General features: G+C 34.7%; 1 protein-coding gene across 15 annotated transcripts in view; it reads left to right on the forward strand.

Moving 5' to 3' along the window:
- Positions 1 to 24,362, forward strand: part of LOC145680804 (uncharacterized) — a 296,773-nt gene that overhangs the window by 95,616 nt on the left and 176,795 nt on the right. The gene's annotated exons all lie outside the window — the stretch shown is intronic.

Below are 24,362 nucleotides of genomic sequence, written 5' to 3' on the forward strand. Positions count from 1 at the left end.
GGTACTGACATGTAGATTGTTTAGAATATATTAAATTATGAAAAAATTTGGAACTATTGAATAATTTTAGTCTGAAATTGGAAATTCACTAGCTAGAGTAACAGATTTTCACTGATAAATTAGTATAACTAAAACTGTTAGGATGCATTAAGATTCTCGATTTAGTCAGTACTTTGTTTTACAATGTTATATTTCTTAATTTTATCATTTATTTTTTATTGTATTTATCATTTATGCTATCATGTGACCTGCTTGTGTAATTTTTGAATTTAATAATTATAAACTTTAAATGTATTTATATTTACCTAAATTATATTGGTTCTTATTCTTTTGCAAATTATATAATGGAGCATTGCTTTAAAGACTGCTGTCTTTTAATAATATGACTTATTTGTTCCTAGGTATTCTGGTAATTGATGTAAATGACAATACTGTTGAAGTATTTACTTAAACCCAGCCAATGGATGAAACAATTACTTTGACTTTATAGTCACTGAAGAAAATTTATGTTATTTTAACTTTTTAATATATTATCATGCTTAATAAGGATACAAATATGTACTCTAAGAATGTATATAATTAGCATATGATGATCACACATCATATTATTCGAATATTCGTTTCTCCATTACATTTCCCTAATGTAAAGCCTATTCCAGAAAATATATCGGCTTTCATTATATCAGGGATGGTCTGAAATTTTCAAAGTTTATCTTCGGACATCTTCACAAACAGTAAACCTAGGATGATAGGTCCGACCGTCTAAGCCGATTTTTGCAATAAGGAAGAGTTAGGCAGATGTGTTTATCTCTTTTAAATGTAATAAGATTTATTGAAATGTTATAAATTATAAGAGCGTTGATACAAATACGTAACGATACAATATTTCAAAACTGTGTAATAACCTGAGCGTATGCTGGGTGTATTGCGTATCTCTTTACAATTAGGAAACATGTCCGCCATAAAGAGAAGCATCGAATATAATTTTCGTATACATAGTAAAATGAGGAGGACAACAAAGAGAAGAAAAGCAAAGAACAAAATTTCCTACAGATATAAAAGTCATTGTATTAAAGTTCGAGTTTTTTTTATTTAGTATGAATTCTGCAGGAGTATGTATATTAGACCACTGATAAAGAGCGAAACTCCTTATCATTTGATAGTGAGTTCGATTCTTGTTTGGAAAAATATTTTTTTGTGTATTTAAAAGATCCCTCAGTATAATTGTAATAATTGAATGTAATTGTTTTAAATAGGTAAATGGAATTTATTCATGCAACCCCTTCACGACGTAAGTAATGATTAAGTTTAAAATTCGTATGAGACATGCTCAATAATGACAAAAGTTTAGCACATTTTATGTTAAAATTAATTACAAATTAGATAAAACATGTAATGGCAATACATATATATGTACTCTGAATTCATGTACAAATATTAGTAATACTGAATAATTTGTTTAATGCTGCTCGTAATACTCATGAAGCTATTAGCTCTCTCCTCACACTTTACGCTGAGATTGAAACATATGTAACTGTGTTTCATTAGAGATTTAGAAGCTGAAATCTAGTAACATACCTTGCATGAGAACAATTAGTGGTTGAATGTATAGTATTAGAATATCCTTAATTCAGATTCTGCAATGGAAAACATCAAACTTTTGTATCTCTGGAATTTCAAATTTCTAAGAAGAGGAAAGTCAATAACGATAATATTAAACATAACACAATATCCTCACAATGTTGTGGGAAATCAAACGTTGAAATCCAAATTTTCTCTGATTTTGTAATGGAAGTAAATCCCATTGATGTTGTAAGTGTTATTAAACACAGAAAATACAAAGTAACATCAATTCAAAATGTTTTTGTATATGTGTTCATATTAGCTTACAGGTTGAGAGCGTATTCACAAGAATCAAGTTTTGAATCCATATCAAACAGGCATTTTTAATAATAGAATTGCACGAGGAAAATATAAATGGACGGGTGATTGCAAGTTTAAATAATCCTGAAGTTCTGTGAACTTGGGTACGTACAGTAATATTGTGCCCGAAACCCTTCTGCACTGCCTATACTTAGCATTTTTTTGGTCATGTAGTCCATTATATGACTGAAATATATACATTGTTCTTCAGGGTCGAGTAGTGTCCTCTTAGCTAAACCTAGTAGTTTATCCCGAGTTCCTTATGTATTTGCTTTGGTAGATCTTGCAATTGTCTTTTACAGAGACTTTACCTCTGCCCAAATGTTTTCCATTGGATTTTTCGTCTGGTTCACAACGCGAAAAGTCAATTAAATCTTTATGAGGCTGGCTGCAAGTCGTTACTGAAAAAAGACTTTTGTAGTAATTTTATTGGGGAGTTTTGGTGCTGAAACCAAATTGTATCTTGTGGCAGAAGCTGTCCTCAGACACTTACATGTTTTGTTAGAGACAATAATGTAGTTAATTAACTGATGTAATGAATTTCGTAGTAATACTGCGTATATAATATTCACATATAAACTCAAGTTGATTGTAGCATGAAGTTACCATTGATTGCTTCAAAGAAGTAAAATATGGAAGGGGACAGAATATTTAAAAAAATGTAATTAGTAAGTTAAGGTGACTACGAAATTTTTCGTTTAACCATGCACCTACCAAAAGTCATTCCAAAAGATTAATACGTTATTCAGACCCTAAATGCTGTGAACTGGACACGAAGTGTACAGTCAGTTCTTAAATTTTCTTTTTATCTACCTTCTCTCATAAAACAATGGAAATGAATTTTATCTTAAACGCCATTCGGAGATTCACTTTTCATTTTAACTATCTCGTACAACAGATTGCAACACTAGTTTTACATGTAACTTCTTCCAGTTCAAACCTTTTGAGATGTCTGACTTCCAAGAGTATTTTGTTCGGATTGATGGCCATGTGTGTGTGTGCTTGGTTTGGTTAAATTGCTCCAGAAGTGACGATTTAACATAGGATACATTTATGCACATACATCCAAGTACAGATAGCTGTGTAAGCAACGCCTTCGGCGCTGCCCTATAAATTCTCTTTCCAGCTGATATACTTATTCGTGTCTTAACTTGGAATTCAATGATATCACGATTTAACCTTATAGCTTTCCAAACCCAAACTATGGATTCGATACTAACTTCAGTCATTTAAGTCATTTTATTCTTGACTTTTTCTTACTCTCACTCTGGCGGAACTTAAGTCGACTTACACTCCTTCAAAATTATGATTGCTAATTGTAGCGGCATCGGAAACTATGATTCCGTATTGTTTCTTTTCTCTTCGACTAGTTATGTGTGTCAACATGTTTTACCAACACATAGATGCGAATGGATATTAAATGTAGACGAATATGCTGTTCAATGTATTGGCGTTCATCTCACTGACCATGAATACTATTGAGTCCTGTAGAATGACCGTCAATGTCTTTTTCAGTTTCTATCAATTTATATATCACTTAATGTCAAACTTTTAAGAGTTGTAGGCGGTTTCACGTCTATTGAAAACTATACTTATATTTCACCAAACTGCTACAAATCAACTTCCCAAACCCAAAAGCCATGGGTTCGACACTGATATCGTTCATGTTTTTTTTTATTATTTTACATGTCACAAATTTACCGACTCCAGAATTATGGCTGACTTGAACTCAAATTGCATGCGGAGTTTTTCTGTTTATCCATGTGATTCCAAAAGTCAAGGTATCAACGCTAGCGTCAAAATTTTGGTTTCAGTTTAACGTCTCATACTATCACTCCTTCTTAGAAACTCGCAGGAGCCATTGACCCCATTTGTAATAAATGCCATAAATATTTCCACAAATTAACTTAGCAACCATGCAAACTAATGGTCATACACTAACACAATAAGAAAATAACTATAAGTTGAACGTGAAACTTAGTGTATGTGTAAATCCTATAGCTTCTGGACTAAACCTATAGGAGTCATGTAACTGAGAAAGTATATTTTATACGTACTTTTCGTAAGAGTGTTCCAAATAAACATATGAACGAAAGAACTGTATATAGGCTGTCAGCATCTGTCATACAGTAAGACAGAAGAACTAACGTTGTAAACAGAAGGACGTACGTAACATATAACTAACGCCTGTAACATACATATATGCAAATTACGGGAAACTGTCAGATGTCAGACATCGTTCAGCGGCATGTCATAACTCTCAGCGGGAAAGAGGACACTAAGTGTGTAACATATGAATAACATATCACCTCTACTCATTACTGTCATAAACATAAATATCCCGAATATTTGTACAATAAGCCGCTGTCCAGATTAAAAATCTTATCAGTTTATATGTCGGGTTCATTCCCGGGATCATTTTATATATTTAGTTTAACCTCCCCTAGAAGTTCTAGAGTGCGACTTATCGTAACTGAGAGCAAAACACAAACTTAAAGGGCTGAAAAGAGTCAGCATTCAACTGACTAACGCATAAAACTTGAAACTAATACTGTTCATTTGCAACTATTTATCAGTGACATTATCCTCCTAAGGAATGGGAGTATTAGATAATGTATTTAAGAGGTTTTGAAAATAACACTATTCATCTCCGGAATTCCGAAAATTACGCAAGCAACATATATACTAGTTTCTTTAAGGTTGCTTCCGACGTTCCAGAGTACACTCCAAAATACAGACATTTGCATACACTTTTACATTTTAAAAAAATAATGAAAACAAACATTTCACAAAGAGAGAGATCTCGCAACCAAAACATTAACACCTTCATGTAAGAAGTATTTTCTAGTTTTGAACGAAGAGCTATAGAATTTTTTCTTCTTTGTTCAAGCACAATTTCGTTTCCTAAAATGCATTGTGAATATTATAGAAACGACAATTTTGTTTCTGGATTTGTGAACTTCCTGTCTGCATATACAATGCATTGTGGATACTATTTGTTTATTACCACATGTTCTTTTTAAGCTTCTGACTACATTAAGAACATAAATCCCACGTTATAATAGGATTACCGGATAGTAATTCTCATACGACAAACAGCTGTAGACAATTACGTTTCACAACTTATTTGTTAATATTACACGATCTAATAAATTTGTGTTTAAAATCTACATATAAATAACGAAATTCTGTCAAAGACCACCACTTCCATTTGCATCTGATATATATATATATATATATATATATATATATATATATATATATATATATATATATATATATATATATATATATATATACGCCCTCCGATTAGCTTTCCGTATCCGCCTTCCCAGCCCAACTCATGAACTCTATGATCGCACCCCATTTCCCCACATACTCTATCACCTTGAAACCCTACGCCTCCGCTACATTTCAACTCGCTTTCAAACTCATCATCCCCTCCCACTAGACACGATGCATCAGTTTGCTTTACACCCGACCGATGTCCTTCTCCGTCATACCCCTCTTTCGCTCCTATTTACCTTGTACCACTTCTCCTTACCACCTGACAGTCCTGACCATCTTTTCATCACAGACTACATCACTGACACGGCATCACCTTGCATTATTCCATCTTATGCACAGTAGTCCTCTTGTTTAACTGGGCTTCCCCTGTCTCCATCAGATCCGGAGTTGCCCCCGGATCAGAAGATAACACACATCTGTCTTGCTAACAAAACCCGTTGCTGTGACGTCTTGTGCACCTCATTACCATTCATTCCCATCCACCTTCAACTATGATTATGGTTAACGGCCATAATGTCCAACCCTTCTCATACTATATGATATACTAGTCTGTTTGATCTGAAAATGCTCCAATATATTTATGATGATGTAAAATAAAATGTTGAAATAAAGTTTAATAAATCTACGAGTACCCATCCACAATTTTCCAATCCCCATCATTCCTTTACTCCACTTCCCGATATAAAGGGCGGTACCCTTTGGGCGGGAGCTAGTCGTCTACGACTAGCAAAAAAAATATATATATATATATATATATATATTAAAAACTTTCCTCCATTGTTGTTTTCATTCCACTAGGGATGCGAGAATTATACTCGCTATATTTTCTGTCAGAGTAAATGTACTCTAACCTACAGGTACGACAATGTACGTGACAAATACATAACATATGCTCATGTGTACACATAGTTTCAAAACACTATATCATTAGAACTTTAATGTATGTTACTCTTTCAATACATATCTTATTGCACATGAAAGAAGAAAAACATTACTTCTCAATATTTTCCGTAAAAAAGTTGACTTCGGTGTTCGAAACTGAAATCTTTGGTTTACAGTATCCGGAGATACACGAAGATGGATTAGAAAATTTGGAACTCAAAAATGACATAATCAATGAAGTCGTTAACTTTAAAATACGGTGTTCAAAATGATGTACAAGATGTAATAGTACACAAAGTATATTCAATGTTTCAACTGTGTAGCCAGTAGAGTATGAGTAAGATCGTTGAAAGATAATAGATTTCAAATAATCCTTAATCAAAGCCATTTCCGTCCTTACTTTGCATATAATCAAAATCACTTCCACCTATTGTTGATGTTTTCCTTAACTCATTGGAAGGCAGGGAATCTTGTAAATTAAGAGTAAATTAATAGTGCTCTAGAGCATATAAATACACTAAAATATTTATACAAAATAACGATAAAGGGTAATTGGAAACAACACCCAAAACATGACAAAATAAATGTCAATGAAATATATTTTAAAAAAATACAGATTAACTACAGTACGTCAATTGAGGTACATAACCAACATCAGTTGATTCGACGAACTATAAACAGTAGATTCCTCACATGAAAATTTAAAAAAAAATCATATTGACCTGTGGTAAGAAGTGCATAGTTTCACAGCTCGTCCTGTCCAAAACTGTTGGAATATGTATTTTAGAGGCGAATATCTCCAAAGCAACTTTGCATTGAGCTGAGGCGGCATGTTATTGCCTTAGACTGGAATTCTGCTCTATAAAAAGTGCATCGCTCAGAATTGCTCTAGGACAGGTGAGTTCGAGTCATAGCAGATACAACGACGTGCAAGGAAGCAACAAAATATCCTTGTTAGACCACAATACTTTGAGCAAATTTAACACATTGAAGGAATCTTTATGTGTTTTTCGTTATTGCATAACAATAAGAGAGAGATTGAGTATATATAAAATCAAACTAAATTAATATGAGGGTTCCTGACCCTCAAGCATGACGTGTATCGCAAAGCAGACAGACATTAATAACACGTAGTGATTTTTTAAGAAATGGAGTAATGAAGATTTTCGAGAAATTGCGAGCATCTCGTCCAAAAAAGTAAGAAAAACAAATTGATACAATGTTGATTGATACCGACATACTTACTTTGTCCGGGAACTAAATTGGGACCCCTTCCACACTACCAGTAATTTACCATTTAATCTTTTACTCCCTCGTTTGTTGATAACACATAGAAGCCGTAATATTGGTTAAGAAATTCTTGTTAAGAAAGTAGTTATGTCCATAAGAGTTGTAATGTATTCTCCCAGATTTAAAATATTAACAGTCAAAAACGATGCTTACGATTAGAGAAATACGAAGAGATTTTAGAGAATAAGAAGGTGTTAGACGATGGGAGAAACCAACAGACACTTTCGGAAATTTCCAGAGACATGTGAGTGACGTGATAGGTAGTAAGGGTAACACATGCTATGGCCAGGTAGTCGCCGATGTGGGAGCGTAATTGAACGGATCAGGGACGGCACTTAAACAGTGTCATTGAACAGCACACGCACATGTATTTGGAACAAAAATACAACCAACTTAACAGGAGTCTTCCTCCTTTCACTTCCCTATTCCATTGTTTATTCATGAAAATATGATTTTTCCCAGCGACAACGCTACCAAATTGCAAATAAATTAAGAACTTGCTGTTTACGAATGGGCTCGCATTTGCTAAAATCGATAAATATTATTGCTAACAGTCTTTTAATCAAGGTATACCGGGTGCGATTAATATAAGATACAAAAGTTTGAAAGCCAACGGAAGGTCAAGAGCTTATTGGTATTGACATACATGGTTCTTCCCTGATAGTATGCTTAGTTGAAAGAATTCCTGCAACTAGCCTTTGTAGAGACGGGAAATAGACCAGGGCTTTCCTATGCTTCCACAGGAAAAAATCTAATGAGTTTAGGTTCTAAAAACGAGCATGCTATCCCACACGAACACCTTGTCCTAGTCATTGCTCCGGGTACACATGATTCGAGTATTCCAGCACGTCATATGAGAAATGGGACATGGTTCCGTCATATTGAAACCAAATATGATGCCGACGATTTAGTGGAATATCTTCCAAGAGTTCTCGCAAACGTTAGGTGAGCAATAGGGATGAAACTGTCAATTTAGTAGATGTGGTAAAACATATGGGGCAATAAGGTAATATTCCAAAACAACAGCCTAAGTTATGTTCACACATTCGATGAAGCTACTCACAGAACTTGACATGTGGACGGTAATCATTAGGTAATTGAGGGTGTAGTTTAGTAAATGATACGCACTGAATTGTTGTTATCGTACTATTTGCCATACAGCTACATATTTTTCAGGCGCTCGCGCAACACCTTTTGGGAATACTAACGTTGTTGTGCTACTTCTTTTAGTACACCCTCTTCCAAATGAGAAGTCCAGATAGTATATGGAACAATGGTGTCTCGCATATCCTGTAGCGCAGAATCAATACTACTAGCCACACAAAGACATTCGCAAATATGGACTGATAAATCTTTATTCTCGCTAGGTGCTTGATATAATCTGGCTAACGGTCGCCCACACCTACTAGCCTCGACATAAACTAGATCTATACCCTGTTGTTCATTAATTTGATTTGGCGGTTTTGATCCTAACACTTCGATTAGAGATGTAAAATTCGGAATGTAAACTCCTAAATAAAAGTAATGAAGCACAGGCTCAAGCGTGTTTGATTTTTTTCTCTTGAAGAGGAAAAGGGGGATTTATATAGTGGTAGTAGTGGGGTCGCGGTAGCTCAGTGGTAGGGCGTTCGCCTCTGGTGCGTGACGTCCCTGGTTCCATCCCAGCTCACTTTAAGTGAGCTTTGTAGTGTACAAACACCGTGTAGTTGAGTTTCCTCGGGTTCTTCCATTTCATCCCACTTTCTTCATTCTACCATTTCATTCATTTTCATCTTGACCGTTTCCTTTAGCCTACCCGGCATAATCGTTGAACGTAAAACTCAAAGATTTCATTCCATTTCTATATTAGTGAAATTTCCCAATATAAATTGATAAAATGTTCAATGTGAGGATTCGCTTAAATAGCAGATGCGGAATTCCGAGTGTAAACTCTTAAATAAAAATATTAGATTTAGTGTTTCCAAATAGACCACATCTAAGGTGCGAAAAGGGTACCATTTTTATAATTGTAACATTTCCCTTTATTTATTCACACAGTATTGTGTGTGAGAGTCTCGTAAGTTAAAGATGTGAATTCCGAATATGAACTGTTATGTAAAACAATGTAACATGTTTCAAGGCTGCCGTATATTCCACTGCTAAAAGAGGAAGGCGGTCATTTATAAAATATCAAAATTTCGGGTCTAGGAAAATTCGGTGTAGAAAATTTCGGTGTAGGAAAATTCGGTGTAAGAAAACTAGGTGTACGGAAAACACGGTGTGGGGAAATTTAGGTATCGGTGTAATACATATTGAATATTACCACTTACGATAACTTATGCCACTTCATATTGTGAAAAAGAAAACATCATAAAATCTAACGAATAAAATGTTATTACCTATTTCAAGAAAATCATTTTTTTGCCTTGAGTCCAATACCTCTTTCATGTCTTTGCGGATATTACTATAAATTACTTTCATCACACAGTCAAGTTGACACTTTTTGTCACAAATAAAACAATTACAGCTATAAGTTAAGAGAATAGTTATAGAAACAACTAAAGACAGCTTTTATATAGTACATCATAGATCATATACAGGGTGATTTTTTAAACTCACGGATTTCATTTGGGTCTAGAATTTCTAACTGAAGGCCGATTTTTAGCGGTTTTTAGCAAATGATCAAGGAAGGATGAGCAATTTACGGAATTGTGTTTACTGGTTAAAATTAATTTCGGGTAATATCGGCCACGCCTCTATAAAAAGAGCCAATATTCGCCAGTGTACCATACAATTGGAATTAGGTGAGGCGCAGTGTGGAGATTTGAGTTTCTTTCTTAGATGGCAATCTAGCGAAGATCAATAAGAAACAGGAAGCTGGCCGTTATATTGAGAATTATGCTGTGGTACTGGGTCATTGTGATCAGGACAGAGTTACAATAATGTACTCTTTGAAGCAACATGATTTTATCGTTAGAAAGTTTTGGGAGAACGGAATGTGTTGTTGCTACGCAAAGGGCATTTACACGGAATTTTGCCTCACGTCCTGCCCCAGACAGGAACAAAATATGGTCGTTAGTGAATAAATTGCAAGAAACAGAACCGCTTCTGAGTGAGACAGGGAAGCATTGAACCCCGTTGGTGGGTGTTGTGGAAGATGTCAGCTACCGACTTTGAAGTCGCTCAAGAAATCTCTCTGTCACCTGTAGCGAGAAATCGGCTATAGCTATCCAACATGTGATTTATGTGTATAACCACTAACACTTAATTTGTATTCTAGCTCTTAATTCGTATTCTAACACTTAATTTGTATTCTTCAATTTCGCTTCAAATATTCAATATATCATTCGAACTATAAGGTACACTGGCGAATATCTGCTGTTTTTCTTGAGCGCTGCTCGATATTACCCCGGATGAATTTAAACTAGTAAACATACTCCCATAAATCTCCCATCTTTCCTTAATCATTTGTAACAAACGGAATGAAAATCGGACTTCAGTTAGAAACTCTATAGCCAAATGAAATCCTTGAGTATTAAAAGAATCACTTTGTGTATACCGTACATATGTAAGGTGCAAACATACATTGATCAAAAAAGTCTTAGTGGAACAGACAATATAAAGCAAGGTGGATTTATCAGATAATAGTTGTACAAGTAGCTGACGTCTCCTCCAATCAGGCACTTCCGTTTGTTTGCCTTAAATTAAGACAAATAAGTACGCCAACCCTATTGACTCAATATTGACTTCTACTTCAATCGGACGTAGACACTTTAGTTGAGGCATTTATTTTTACACTTTTGAGTAACATAAATAAACTATGGCGTTTTTGAAGAATTTAGATTTAAATATTTATTTATAAAATAAACATAAAATGATTAGAACAGTTTTGAAAAATCTGCAATTTTCTCCTTTTGCCGTCCAGTAACCTAGATTTATTTTATTTTTGGAAGTAGAAAATTGTAGAATACACTCTCTAGAACAGCATAAAAACTTAAGGTTTAAATTACATGACGATTGGTAGCGATGGTCGCTTCGCTAAATCACACAAACGGTGATCGAAAAACAAATTTTGCGTCAAGTAAGGGCCATGAAATGTTAAAATCCGTCGAAATGTACAATTCAAATTATTTCAGTAACACAATATTTTTTAAAAATTCCTTATAGTAGACAGTAAAAGTATGTTCTGCAGAAAGTTTGAATTTAAAACTAATACGCTCCTTTATCTTCAAAAATTTTCTAATGGATTCTATGGCCTACTACAACAAATCTTTCTTTACACCTAGCATTCCCCACACCGAATTTTCCGTACACCAAATTTCCCGTGCACCGAATTTTCTTACATTAAATTTTCCAATACCGAATTTTCCTACAACGAGATTTCCTACACCGAATTTTCCTGCCACCGAATTTTCCCCTACACTGAATTTTCAAAAATTTTCTCAAATTTATTTACAATCTAAATGGATAGGAAAGTTCAAAATTTATGCCTAAAATAGAGCATGTAATGGAGTTATGTAAATACACTTTAATAGAAATGCGTCCGTCAGGAGGAAGGTGGTTCAAATATTTTACGAATAACTGTAAAAAGTTTTGAGAAAATGCCCAATATGTGTAGCACACCAGAAGGAGGCAATGCAGCAAACGAAAACAGAAAAAAAGATGTGTTGATTATTTTGTAAGCTACATAGATAGAACTTCATAGCAACATTTTAAGTTGTTCTTTATGTGAACAAACTTTTATTTGTTATATCTAAAATATTGTGCACAATATTAGCATAATAGCATCAATGTGCACAATACTGTGAATTATACGAGAACTAATATTTTTCTTACGCATTCAACAGGCTTTTTTAAACCTCATGAGTACCCTGTTGTTCAACTAACTTTCGTGTTAAATCTAATAATTTTAATATTTAATATGTTAACAATGGACAACAAATTGTCAGCTGAAAAACGATGTTTTTCTCTTTCATTTCTGTTCTGCTATTATGCTGATGGTTGTTTTTGGACTTCAGCGTCTCTTTTCAGCGTCTGAAACGATACTTATAACAAAAATTGAAAGTGAAAGTACTCAAATTCTTTGTGTGCATGAGAATCCAACTGAGTCGTACTTCTCCATGGGTTATCTGTCGGCCACCTTCCCTGCCTTAATTACTTCCCACTTGTGATTATCTTTTAAACAATCCGAAACACACCTGTTGTTTATGCTTTAACAAATGAATTTAAACTTTCTCTTAATTTATCTTTGATGCCAATTAAATATAAATTAAAAGTTACATATTATAATAAATACAACTGATCATAAATACAGCAATATAAAAAAGTATACAAACATATACTGTAAAATAAACTATAAAATGTTACAATATATTAAACTCTATGTAACTATATACAACATTTAACTATATATAAAAGTAAATATTAAATATATGAATATAAATTTCATATATTTCACTTTAATATTGTTCTTTTACTTCAATTTGTTCGAATAATTTATCCAATAGATCATGTATTAACAGTCAACTTTTCAAGTTCAATAATTTTTAATTTTCTCTTTCTTTATCATTATTGCTTCCTTCCGTTTTCTTATCATTGTTCTATTCTCTCTTTCTAGCCCCTGTACACATTCCCAATCTATATCATGCCCCTTGTTTGAACATGTTATTATATGGCATTATTGTCTCTCTTAAGTCTCACATCGTCCCCGAGTTGCTTCATTCTCTTCTTAAATTTTATCCATGTTTAATCAATTAGATCATATCCCTTCAATTTATACACTACACCTTCACCTTTCTCACATATTTCCTTCGCTCTACTTTGACTTTCTTAATCACTTCCAAAATTCTTCGTCCTTCTTTTCTGTACGTTTTTACGAAACCTATTCTAAGTAAGTTCTTTAGTACTTCTGTTTTCTCCCCAATGCCCTCTATCACGTGCCGTTTGTTCTCCTCCTCTTCCTATTTCTCCTTCCTTTCCTTTTTTCATCTTCAATTCTGTAAGTCCTTAACGTTTCTTTGTTGTATCCGTTCTGCTCTAGAAGGTTGTGGAACTTCTCTATATCCTCCTCATTTTTCTCTTCTTCACTATCTATTTCTTCTATTTCCCTCTACGTATTCGTTATGAAGTTTCTTTTGGTGCTGTAATTCACATCACTCCTTTCGTGACAGTAAACGCCTACCACACATTCTTTCCTATAGCGTCTTGTTGTAAACCGTCCATCTTTTCTCTCTATATTCGTGTCCAGGAAGTTTATAAAAAATTTTCTCCAATTCCGTTTCCAGTGTTATTCCTTTCTGTTCATCTTCAATCTTCTTTACGAATATTTCCAGTAGTCTCCTTGACCCTCTCCACACCCCAAGCAGTCATCCACGTATCTCCAAAACAATGTTAGGTTGTTTCCACATTCTTCTATCACTTTCTGCTCCCGTCTGTTCATCACCAATTCTGATATCACTGGACGCAAACTTGGATATATACTCAGTGCTTCCTTAATATTGACTAGTTTGTCCCTATTCTACAAAAACTATTTTCCCGTATTACGTTCAAGGCATTGACTATTTTCTTTTTATTCCAGTCACTTATTTCTTTCCCTGTCACCTCTTCTACAACCTTCACTACGTAATCCTTTTTATACTCGGAAATATTGCCTTAATATCAACACTAAACATAATTCTTTGCACAATATACTCTCTAACATTCTTTGCATTTTCTCCGTATTCTTTACCCGCTGACTCTCTTGGCCTATCTGTATCTCTTCTGCTATTTCTCTTAATTATTCTTCTATTGGTTCCAGACAGTTTGCTATACAGTCCAATACTGGGATTAGATTAATCTTCTCTTTGTGAATCTTCAGGAAACCTTTCATCTTTGGATTCATTTCTTCTTCTTTCTCCCAACCATTTAAATCCTTTTCTTCTTCCGTTTTCAACCACTTCCTTGAGTACCTCATCTTTGATCTTCTTCTCTCCTAGGACTTCGCGCGTTTCATCAGAAAGGTCATCCAATTTTCTTTTATACTATTCTTTCTGCATCACTACCACTGATGTCCTTTCTTCGCTTGGTCAACAACCACGTTTCTCCTCTTCCTCAGTGTTTCTAAGCCCTCCCTTTCTTCTTTCCTAAGGTTCCAATTTCTAACGGAAACAACGTGTCTCACTATTGCCACCGTCTTATCCTTACTCTCTCTCTTTCTTCTTTGCTTTTCTCCTTCATGATAGCTTCTTCTACTGGAAACACTATTCTTTGTTATTCACTTTTCGTTTTCAATTTAAATTTGTATCCTAGGGTTAGAAACTTTGTTTCTTCCTCCGTAATCTCCACATTACCTATGCATACCACTTTATTCCCTTGACTCACTGTGTTATCCTTTTCTGCCATCACTATGTTTCTCCTTTCCTCTTTAACTTTAATCTCTACTTTCCCGTAAAACTATTTTCCCATTGTTCCAACTCCTTTTCTACCCTTTCCCTTACGAACACTGATAGTCTATCCACTATCTCAGATCACATTCTTTTGATCACTTTCTCACTCAATTTACTTTCCTTGGTCCATTTATTTATCACGTCCCACTCGAATTCGTTTTCTAACTTTCTAACCACTTTCTTGTATTTCACTTGATATAATTATCGCTGTGATTGGGAAAAAGAAGAACTGACACTTCAGGTTGTCGCCAACTTGATTTTCAATATGTGAGATCAGTAAAGAAATAAAATACTTTAATTTTTGTGTCTACTATTTTACGTTTATTTCTTTACTAGTTATTTAATATCCGACTACCGAAGAGAAATGTAGTTGAATTTATTGATCACACTTATAGCGACAACTCCTAGTCACGACGAACCTTAAGTTTTATTGAAAGTACGAAAGACTAAGAAATGAATATAGTAAATAAAGAGGAAGATAGTATAGAGAAAAGGAGAAGGAAGAGCATAGAATCAACAAAGAGGGTTAGAAAAGTCTACTAAAGAAAATCTGGTATGTTGGACGCAAGGAGAAACCAGAAGGAAACGTTACAGGAAAGGGATGTTGTATAGTCTATGGCTAATACAGAAGAACATAAAAGAGGAAGAGAAAGTAAGAAATGGAAGTAAAGAAATACCGGATAATTAGGCAAAGATAGTAAGGAAGATTAAATTGATATTAGATAATGCTTCACATCAGAATTTTATTACTTGAGAACTAAATCTGAACTGTTGCTTATGAGAAACATATTCCCTCATACTACTCTGAACTGGATCCAGATAACTGCACAGGTTGGAGTTACCCTGACCCAGCCCAGGTGAGTAGAAATACTAATTTAATCATTTATCCTTTATTTTTTAGTATTAAATAAGTTTCATCCAGAACCTGATTTTACGTGATGAAGGTCAAACACACGATTGAGTTAGCCCAGGAAACAAAAAAATAAATAAATAAAAATAAAAAATAAATCAAATAATAAGTACATTTTCCACGAAAAGGAACTCTTCAAATTTTGAAAAAACTACTATTATCTTTATCCTATCCTGTTGTTTCGGCTCGCCTTTCAGAGCCGATTTTATTACTTTGGGATTAGCTACCTTCATGACCTCGGTTATGAATAAGATATATACAGGTTATAGTAATACACACACATAATAAGTGTTATTGTTTTATATTTGCTTTAGAAGTTACCACTTAAAACTAGATTTACCACTCACTCACGCACACATCGGACAATGGATTGGTAAATAGGGTAAGATGTGATTTCACGGAAACTATCAACTAGCTACATTTTGGTAACATTAGTTACACATATTAGGAATAAACACAAGGAAGATATTGGTGGCATGGAAATAAGTATACATATAGGTATATCATTGTTTATAAAATGTTAAACTATGTCAATCTAAATTCAAAATTGGAAAGAAAGATATACATTAAAAATTGGGAACATTAAATCGTGAGCCGTATATTAAAAGGGATTTTTCTTTCTAAAAATTTTCAACGAGTACTTTTCTCGTCGTTTCGGATAATATTTTATTTCACGTACCTACACTTCACCTATTTGCGCCCAGGCAGGTAGTTCATTTTTATTCGAGCATACACATGACGTGATGTTTATCTATTTGTGAATAATACATATTCAATGTATATAATAATTATATTGTATAACTCTGTCCCATATAGGATGTGGGTAGAGCGTTAATAAAACGAGCGACCGGTATCGACTCCCACTAGCGGCATTCATTATAAAATATAACTATAAACAGTATTTTACAAAAAAATACCATACAGATAATATATCTATGCTTGCAGGCTTAGAATATGTAGTGTTTGACTAAGAGGTTGCAGACAGGATCTCTTCAGACCTCCGAGGTAGGCTAAGCAGAGTGGCGTTAGGGATCCAAACCTCTAAAGCAAGCAATGGGTTGGTTAGGTCACCACAGAGGCCAGAACAAGGTTAAGCGGCTGAGGTTGGCATTCCCGACAAAGCCCCCAAACAGGCTAGGTAGGGAGAAAGGAAAAGACAAGAGTCCCGAGGCTGACTAGAGGCCTGGGATTAGGTTTCTACTAATGTTCTGAAGCAAACAATATAGGGGGCAGAAGAGAACTCGGGTCGGTAGTTCGGGCGTCATTTATTTATAATCGACAAGGTTATTGGGTCGCTATTCGGACGGCATTTATATGTAACCACCTGGGGATCGGGCCGCTGTTCTAACCACCAGTAACTATTCTCCTGGAGACCTGGACTTACCTGGGTAGGACGTTGAAAGACCTCTCCGAGAAAGGATTACCAATTGTTTCAAAATCGCTCGTCAGTCTCAATGATGAGATGAGCATTAGGCACCTAGAGGTTTGGATGTTTCATCCCGAAAACCTCAAGGACGATCAGACGGTCATCCAGACTATAACGCACACAAACATCATTCCCACAAACAACGAAAACACACTCGATTAAATAACACTGTACTTATTTATTAGAATACTATTATAAAAAATAACAAAGAGTAATGAATATAACACATAACACAGAATATGTATAATAATCGTCATTACTAAAATCACACTTTGCCTTTTTAATGCACTGTAGCCCTTTTTGTGAGTTTGATTTATATATATATATATATATATATATATATATATATATATATATATATATATATATATATATATATATATAGGGTTGTGACTGATCTTACATTATAAATACTTTTCTCACACAATTGACGCACTTTGGGGATAAGCAATGGGGGAAAAGTTGCCGGGATAATCCCAAGTAACAGTCTAGTTGCTGCTCTAAAAAATCCAGAAGAATTGAGATGAATATTAAGCAAAATAATTTTCCGAAGTGGAACGCTAATGTTGGAGGGCGCGTTTATAACTTACATGTACGCACAAGGTATGTGAACCCGCGACTTCACTAGTTGGAGCTAGCCGTAACAAAACGTCCTTCACCGCCTAATAACTTTTTCCCCTTAACACAAAGTTATACTTAATTCCCGACGCAATGTGCGTGGTGGCTGCATAAAATTCCGGAGTTAAACTCCTCGAGCGCAAAGGTTCGATGTACGAGCTGCAATGGTTGACTGAAGAGTGTTGGCAGTTCATTCTAAAAACCACTCAGTTAAATCACGTATATGCATATGCAAACTGAATACGGAAAGTATTTATGTTAATTTTAGGCCACTGCCCAGGATGCACGAGACATTGCGATAACTAAGGCGTATGAAAGAACAGATAAGGAACTGCAAAAGCGACGTGACTGGCGTCACTCTGGTCACTTGAACATCTGGTCAGCTAGTATTTCCATAAGTGTTTAAAGAAAGCACTTAATTCAGTTCCAAATAACTGCAGAATATATACTGTGCATATTAATATTTCAGGGAAAACCCTGAAAAAATTCGTCGCTCACTGAAATGTTCTCACCAAAAAGCAATGTTTTAAATATAATATATATATGAAAACCAAATGAAAGACTGCTTTCTCCAGTTGAGTGGGAAGGAAGCAAGTCCCACCTAAGAAAGAACTTATTTGCGTCGCAAAATAAAGTATAAATTAAAAAATAATCACTGCCTTTACGAAATATACAGAGTGTCCACTTGCACTTATAACCTTGTGGCGGTTATGAAACCTCTTGCAAACCCATGTGGTGGTGTTTGTAAACATAACCATGAAGATACAACACCACGTGGGACATTACACTCCCCCGGCTTCTTGAAAAAATAACACGAAGATTTATTTTTCTTCTTGCGGAATTGGTAACACGAAGGGATCACACACCAAAAAATTACTAAATGTACTGGTGTCTAAAAACACTTAAAAATCAGTTTTTCAAAGCACTATTAAGACAGTAAGATAAAGCACTAAACTGTTATTCCCTAAACACAGGCGGGATCGGTTCATATTACGTGTCACTTTATTTTCCATGAAGTAGTGCTGTTTTAAGCTTTGGCTTTAATACATATATATTACCTCACTTGTGAAGGATGTTGAAGTCTATGAAATCATTTATTCGTTTGTTGTATAAATGCTATTAAATGTGTCTATTGGAATTGGTGAAGATATATTTAGATGAGGTCCTTTGGATATTTTTGGTTTCGAGCGAAGACGGTTATATAGTGTGTATAAGATAATGAGAGTTGCGAATACTGAAAGGATTGTGATTACCACAGTAATATAAAGATAATTTTATTGGAAAGTTCTTGATGTGAAGGGCGTCATTTCTTGTTGACCTTGTTTAAGGAATAAAGTTTAAAAATATTTGCACTAAATATATATACATAATTATCCAATATTTAAAAACCAATAATGATGATAATAATAGACTTGAATCATGGACATCCTCTATAATGTAACAGGGATCATGCTTTTTGGAACTTTCTGTATAATATTAATATATTGCATAATGTCGATGACAATATGTAGTTCACAGTGGGAAAAGAAAGAATTATCTAGGAAATGAGGCATTATAAGTTAGGTTAGTTTTCCTTCGGTAGACCATTTGCCTTTAAAATACGGAAATGCAATCTTAGCATTCTTTCATTCAGTATAGAATAATGAAACAGTTTTTTTGTAAAAAAGAAAAAATGAAGAGGAAGTGTCTGTATGACAATGCAAAGTTATTTGTCCATCTGAAAACTTGTCTACGTGTTTCTTCATCCGAATGATGAATGCTGTCTTTTTCTCCAACGTAAGAAGTGAGAATGATTAAAATCTTTTATGCTATACAATGTTCATAGCCAATTAGGTGAAAAAATTTAGATGAGTTTATTTCGTTATCTTATTCTTTTCTTTTCGTGCTTCCAATTCAAAGAAGAGAAATATTTAAAAGATAAGGAGTTTATTGAGATCCTATCCTGTATCATTCGTTTTGCGTTCTGCCATCCTTGCTTTTTTTAAATCTCTTCGCTTGTATAGAAAAAAAAAGTGTAGAGTTATCCTCTTACTGATTATCGTCTAAGTTTTCATAATACGGTTTAATTCTCTCTACAGAAATTTTCTGTATGTGTTGACGATATGAATCAGGAAACTTCATCCTACAAAGGCGTGGATTAATTCTTCCGAGGATTTCTACTGGACTGACATATTTATAGGAGAATGATTCTGGTAGTCCAATCTTATGGTTCGGATAGAATACTTACTGTCCGTTCCCAAAGCTAATCTGTTTATGTTTCGCGTCAAAATATTTCTGCAGCTTCTAATAGCTTGCAGCTAGATTGCCCTGCACAACTACACGTATTTTATTCAACAGGTCCCTGTCGATTCATAATGTTGGAGTTGACGCAAGCGCAATGTTAGAAATGGTCTTACGTTCGTATCATGCATTAACAAAAAACTTGAATACTTCGTTCGAGCCTGGACGAATGTTTTAATCGCAAAGATTTTATGTGGGATAAGCTTCGATCTTTGGTTTCAATTTTCCTGTACGAAATATTTAAGAGCATTCTGTATAATTCTGTGGAATGTTTCCACTAAACCTAAAGTTCCATGATAATATGCTGGACAAAATGTAAATTCAAAGGTGTAGAACTTTGCTAGGTTTTCTAGTATCTTAGCATTATATGCAGGTTGTCTATTAAATTACAGATACGAAAAAACTCCATGTTTAAGAATGATTTCAAATATAATAAATTGTGCATTTTTTCGGCTGTAATGTTATTTACAACTTTCGGAACACAAAACAGGGTGAACAACTGAATAACCACCAGAACGTGTTTGAAATTTCCTTGTTCGACCGGGACTTCTCCAATTGAATCATACTGGAACGCAGTACGAATAGATGAAGGAGTATGATGGAGTAATTGGCCAGATGGCTTAGTTCGTAACTTTTTGACTTTTTGGCATAGATTTGCTCGTCCTTGTTTTGATTGCTTTATAACCTTTCATGTTAGGAAGGTAATACTTTCTGAGTGCCAATTGTTACGTCTTAGAATATCCGAAATGAGGCCCCAATGGGTTGTTACAAATGGCATCAAACTATTTGCTTAGTGTACAGAGCAAGTGTAACAAACCTAATTGAGGATGTTTCTAAGTCCAATATAGCAATCCATTTTAAGAGAAAAATATTTCGCGGCAGGGAGTGTAGACAATCTATTAGGTTCCATATTTTCCAAGACAGTTATGAGATCCGAAAATGAAGCGTCCTTCCTTTGCTCTTCAGCCAAATTGAACAATGTAAACGGTTCGTCAATTTTAAAGGTGTGTTCCAATGAATGAGAGGCAAAATCTTTAGAGTCTTCCTTGACCAAAAAGTTATCATTTTAGTTTTCTTCGTCCCGTTATATCTAGTAAACGACCAAAAATATCTGTAGGATGCTGTAGACTTTTAATGTGCTGAATTTCAAAATTATAGTCTACTAAGAATATCTCGTAGCGAGTGAATGTTTCTTCCTTGTGGAGCTGCGTTTTCAATGAAGCCAGGCATTTAGCGTCTATGAATAACTTGAATTTAATATTCAGTAGAAAATATGAAATTTTTAAGGACGTATATCAATGCATACAATTCTTTCTTGCATGTTGGTGTCCGACGCTTGCTTTTGGTAAAGAGACGAACACAATAGATAACTATACGTTCCTGATTAGATTAGTGTTATAGTATGCTAAACTTCCGCCTGTTGAAATTGAAGATGTTGTCAGTGTGCACTCGGATTTGCAATAATTGATAGAAATGAAACCAAGATTGTGCCTGAATAATATCAGTTTTACGTTTCTCAAATAGCTCGTCATGCTGAGTTATCCTTTTAAATTTAGAACTTTTTTCCAAAGGAATTTCAAATGGTTCCACTTTCTGCTTAAAATAATTGATGTGCGCCCTCAAACAAGAGTAGAGTACAAGAAATCTCTTTAAGGTCCTTAAAGAATGGCTTTTTAAAGGTCCGTGTTTATTTGTCAATTTTGGGAAAACCTTTTATTGTTTACCACTAGCTGTAAATGCTAAGACATCTAATTCTGAATATAATAGGTGAGTTTTTAAGACTAGCTCTAAAATCGTGTTTTGCTATTCTCCTGAAGAGTAATTCCAAGTCCGATAATTGCTGTTCCCAATGTTTTCTTCCTATTATGAGGTCGTCTGCAAATGCGGTAATACGAGTGTGTAAACTCTCTAAAAGCATGCATACTGCTATAGTCAGACATCCAGCTGCTGTGGAGTGTTCCATAACTCAGCGTTAGATTTGATACGTCTTTATACTCTGATTAAGTTGAAAAGTCATGTAGATTTGGCTTTTACTGTGCAATAATACGTGAAAATAGCTATACTATTTGTCGATAGTCGAAGTGCAAGTTTTGCTTCTAAGTACAATGTCTTCTGTAGACTGGAAGGTATGCTTAAATATTTTGTAAACTTATTGCATGCCTATATATTCAATACTAAACGAGCATCTGAAATATTTGGTTTGCGCACTATGAGAAGTGGCGACAAAAATGAATTGTCATTGTTCTCTTTAATGTTTTTAGTTTTTAAGAACTGTTTGATTTGCAGATGAATTTGCGGTCTTACTGCCAAAGGAATAGGAGATGACCTCTGAAGAAAACAAGTTCCTTTGAAAACCTTATTCTGTGGACATAGCATCAAAAGTAGCCTATGTCTGTTGGTGAATATAAAAAGCTAACTGTATTGAAATTATACACAGCCTTTACTGTTCATCTGATAAGTCCGAGTTTGTGTCAAATAATTTAATATCAAAAAGTAATTTAGTTTACAGTATCCTATCCTGAATTTCCTGTTAAGATCTATAAATTGTTTCATCATTTTGTTCGTATATTTGGTGACCTCCATGTGTATCGACTTCTTGCAAGCTCTCCTCTACATATGCGATCGGTGTATTTTCTGCTAGTGATAGTGGCCTGTTAGTTGGATATGATATTAACAGTGTGAAATTGTTCCTAGGTTCTTTAGTAATAAAGTCTGTAATCCATATTTATACAATTAATTTTCTAGTAAAGAGAATAAAATACTCAGTATCAATTTTTCCATTCTTGATACTAATAGGTCGAAATAAATGTGCCTTGGCTGGTATGGTAACTCTACGTGTAGGAAATACGTCAACCGACATGTCCTGTTTTATTAAATGAATCTTACTTGACGATAATTGTTCTTGAGCATTAACTTTAATTGGATACGGCGGTGGCCGTGGCTTCTTGCATAGAGATAATGTATTACATTGCAAGTCAATTTTGGCCTGTAAATGATTTAGAATTTCTTCTCCAAACAAAGACAAGAACTCTCCGTGTTGTAAAATTCGGAAGTAGCTGGAAAATATTGTTGAGCCAATTTTGAACTCAATTAGAGCTATGTAACGCAAATTTAGGATAGAATTCTCAATTCCTCGTAGATTGGCGATAAAAGTAATCAATTGTGTGTTTGGTGTAATCCACGACTTGGGCCATAGTCTCAACGATCTTCCTGTATCAAATATTCCACAATATTTTTGTTCGTTAATTATTACATTAATTAACATCCCGATTATGTTAATTATTACATTAATTAACATAAGTTCCTCATTTAATAATTTAATGTTTTCTCTCCTGTCTGTCACTGGAGCCACACATGGAGCGTTAATAAAAGGAGCGTCCACAATCGAATCCCACTAGTAGCTATTATTATTAAAAAATCGCTATAAATAGTATTTTATAAAAATACTACACAGATAATTTCAGGGTTATATATAGGTAGTCTTTGACTTTGACCGCATACACGATCTCCACAGAGACCCGAAGCATGCTACGCAGAGTGGTGTTAGAGGCCCAGACCTCCGAAGCAAGCAGTGGGTTGATTAGGTCCCCACAGAGCCCCGAAGCAAGATAAGTGGCTGAGGTTAGGATTAACAACAAAGCCCCGAAGCAGGCTAGACCAGGAGGAAGGAAAAGCCAAGAGTCCCGAAGCAGACTAGAGGCCTGTGTGACTAGAAACAATAGGAGGGGCACCAGATAACTGGTATAGGTCTGCTGTTCTCAGACCCTCAGACGGCGGTGGTGCTGCTGCTCTGTGGTCGTCGTTTGCTTCTTGGGAGGAGACAGAAGTCCGTGGACTGCAGGTGATAGTGGATCCACCTGGCGTGTAGAATCCTCTTGCAAAACCATGTGGTGGTGTTTGTAAACGTAAGCATGAAGGGTTGTTTATACACAACACAACGTGGGACAATACAATATCTTTGTATACGTTCGTAAAGTAAGGAAGATTTAAATTTCAATTATTAGTTTCAATTTGATTAAATCACTCATCTCATTACTTAGTTTGTTATTTCGTTAAATCAATATCACTTGAGTCATCGTCTTATTACATCATGTTGAACACACATTTTGCACTCATATTTGTATAATTTAGAGAAAAGACAGTCCAAGAGATCGTAGTTTTTTTATAATAGTTGAAAGATAATAAATATGGTATTACAGACATTGCTAATAATTTTGCATGAACATCACGATCATTAAGATGGAACACTATTTGGGTTTCGAAGATTTTGACATGACACGGGAATTCAGATACGACTATATGGGAAGACTGCAGGTTCACGGTATGAAGATATACCCTCCTG

The sequence above is a fragment of the Thermobia domestica genome, chromosome 3, assembly GCF_964235325.1.
Source record: "Thermobia domestica chromosome 3, izTheDome1.hap1.1, whole genome shotgun sequence".
Lineage (NCBI taxonomy): Eukaryota > Metazoa > Arthropoda > Insecta > Zygentoma > Lepismatidae > Thermobia > Thermobia domestica.